Below are 3,048 nucleotides of genomic sequence, written 5' to 3'. Positions count from 1 at the left end.
GCTGTTTGGTGAGCTTGGTGCCTGCTCCTTTTAATAGTCTATAGTAGTGATTAAGGGGGCAGTCTAGGGGGGATGTGGATAGTTGTATGTGTAATTTTATTAAAAATTAATAGAAAGGCTGGGACTAAATCTCTGTGTTTATGGAGTTAACAAAGTCATCTAGGCATTTTCAGTGTCTTGTTTTAATTACTAAGCTACCTTAACAAGTTAGGTTGTGAGTGGATCTAGGGGGATGTGGATCAGTTGAAATTTATTTGTTTAAGTGATACACTTATGACTATAATGAGGTTACATATTGGATTTCTTGAGTTATTTTTCTTTGCTTGTTATTTGGTTTGTTGAAACAAAAAATAGAGTGAGTGACATAAGGGTTCAAGTTGTCCTTTGTGATTACAGATAATTGTGTTGATGCTAGCTGAATTAACGATTGTTGAATAGAGATTAGATGATTGTTAATTAGTTGACTAGGTAAAAAAACACTTGGGAATATAATAAAATTTAACTGTAATTATATAATAAAATAATAGGTGATCTTATTATTGGTTTTATTCATTGTTTCTCAAGAGGCAAAATGTTTTGGCATTTTAATTTTTAAAGGGATAGGAGTGTTTGGAGACTTTTAGTTGAAACATAATAAATATTGTTATAATCATTAGATGATAGTAATAAACCATGTTGATGTATCCTGTTGTGGCATGTCATTAGGGAGACTTTTAAACTCTCAATCTTTAATTTGAAAGGTTAATGCTATTAGTTTCTTAATGATACTATAATACAGATGCAGATCACTTTTCAAAATATTTTTGTGGAACAAATTCAGAGACAATCGGTATGAAACTGTTGTTTGATCTGCATATTTCTAAACATTTTCCATTTCATAATAAACCTGGTCATGCAGATATGAGGGTTGTTTGATTTTAGTTTCTTGGAAGAGCATCTGTTTTTACACCTAAGGAAGAAGCAGCTTATGAACATAAGCTGTCCTCTATGGGATCAATTTTGGAATTGTTCTCTCTATAAACAGGACTACTGGTTGGTCAGCTTCTAGTCATCATAATTCCCCTGCTTTTAAATCTTTTGTAGGAATTATAAGGAGTCAAAGCTTGTCTTCATAAACAGTATACTCATAGTGTCAGCATCACTGGTGGCCTATGGTTTTTATAGTCAAAGAAGGGTTATTAATTTCATCTTTTACATAAAGAATTTGCAGAGACAGGAGGGCAATTAGGATTGATATGATGCTTGGTAGGAAGGTTCACATCATTTCTACTTCTTATGCATCTGAAGTGCTTGTGAGTTAGCTTGGTTGTGGACATGAATGAAATAATGTAAAGAAATAGTGAGGTAATTAGGAAAACAATTACTAGTGTATGATAATGGAAATGTAGAAGTTCTATAATGGGGGATGCTGCATCTTCAAAGCCTCTTTGAAATGAATATATCATGGAGATATAAAGGGCAGGAGTATAACTAACTTGACAAACTTATATAATTTACACTCATGTCACATTTCTTGAGAAACAGAAAATGGTTATGATGTTGACTTGAGACCAGTTTTAAGGGTATCAATTTCCTCTTTTCTTAACTGAAGTTTACATAAGTCAGTTCTTCAAATGTATCATTTGGGAGGGGGACAGTCATGTAGTCATCCAAGATAAGTGTTAGTTTACCACTATCACTTCTCATTTAGTTGCCAAGACTTCTTAAATTATGTAAATTATTAATATTATTGCTGTTAACAAGAGTCTATGAGTGACACAGTGTTACATGTTGTATATGTATCTGGGCAGTCGGAGTAACACTGTAGTATCCTTGAGGGGCCAAGAAAGTGCTGTGGGAAGAAAACCACATTAATTAAAACAAATATAGTCTGTTTTAGGGTGTTATGATATATCCTACCTGAGGATCTTGTTATACATATTTTTGTTTTGTTACACAACTAACATATGCTCAGCTTAGGAAAGAAGAGCAAGCAAAAAGAAAATACAACTCACCCCAATACCATAACTCAATAATAATAACATAACCAATGCTTACATTTTGGTGTATTGTGTGTGTGTGTGTGTGTTATTTTTACTAATATTAGGTGTATTCCTTATATTCTGTTGTATGATCTTCTTTCTCCTAACTCTATGACTTGAAGAACTATAGGTATTTAAACAGAGTAAACAGAGAACAGAGGCATCTCCTGATAAGATGCATATTTATAAAGACCATTCTGGTGACATGGAGAGGTTACAGCAGAGATGGAAAGGAGGGAGATAGTGAAATCAGAAACACTAGTTAAACAGACAGAATTATTTAGTTTGAGAGAAGACTGACATATTTAAAATAACAACATTGGGAATGAAGGACAACCTAAGGATTTCAGAGGTGTTTCAAAGATGGCATTGCCAGGATTTTGGTGAATGAGGGAAAGGGAGGTGTTGAAGAACTCTGACATTTTAAGATGAATGGATCTGTCAATAGTTATCACTTAACAATGTCCATATAGAACACAAAGGATGAGTTTCACATAAGGTAAAAGCTTTATTTTTATGTGTTTTGAGTCTGAGGTGCTTCAGGTGTTCCAGCTGGGGCAGTTCAAGAACTAGTTGGAAATTTTTGTCCACTGCTCCAGTAAGAGGATCAAGCAGGAGGTAAACTTGTAGAGAAAATACTAGAGTTCACATCAAGAGATTAGATGAAATCACTCAGGATGGTTTGTAAAGCTGAAGAAAAGAATAATAAGTACAGTTGGAAATTTAGACAGTATTAAACATTTGGACAGGAAACAACAAAGGAAACAGAGAACCAAGTGTAACCCTGCCTAGGAAGTGAAGCATGTGGAAACTTCAGAGAAGGGAGTGGCCAGCTGCATCAGTGCCATAGCCACAACAGATGAGGAGGTTTACAAGGACTGGAAGAGGTGAAATCCTTGATGTATGTCAACTGTCCTTCCAAGAATGTGAAAGTGAAAATAAGCAGAAACAGAGTGCGGTATCTTGAGGAGAAGTTATAATAGATGAGAGGTATTGTTTCCTTTCTTTCTGTCCTTATTAGGACTGG

Source organism: Manis javanica, chromosome 13 (assembly GCF_040802235.1).
Source record: "Manis javanica isolate MJ-LG chromosome 13, MJ_LKY, whole genome shotgun sequence".
Lineage (NCBI taxonomy): Eukaryota > Metazoa > Chordata > Mammalia > Pholidota > Manidae > Manis > Manis javanica.
This window is presented reverse-complemented; position numbering follows the sequence as displayed.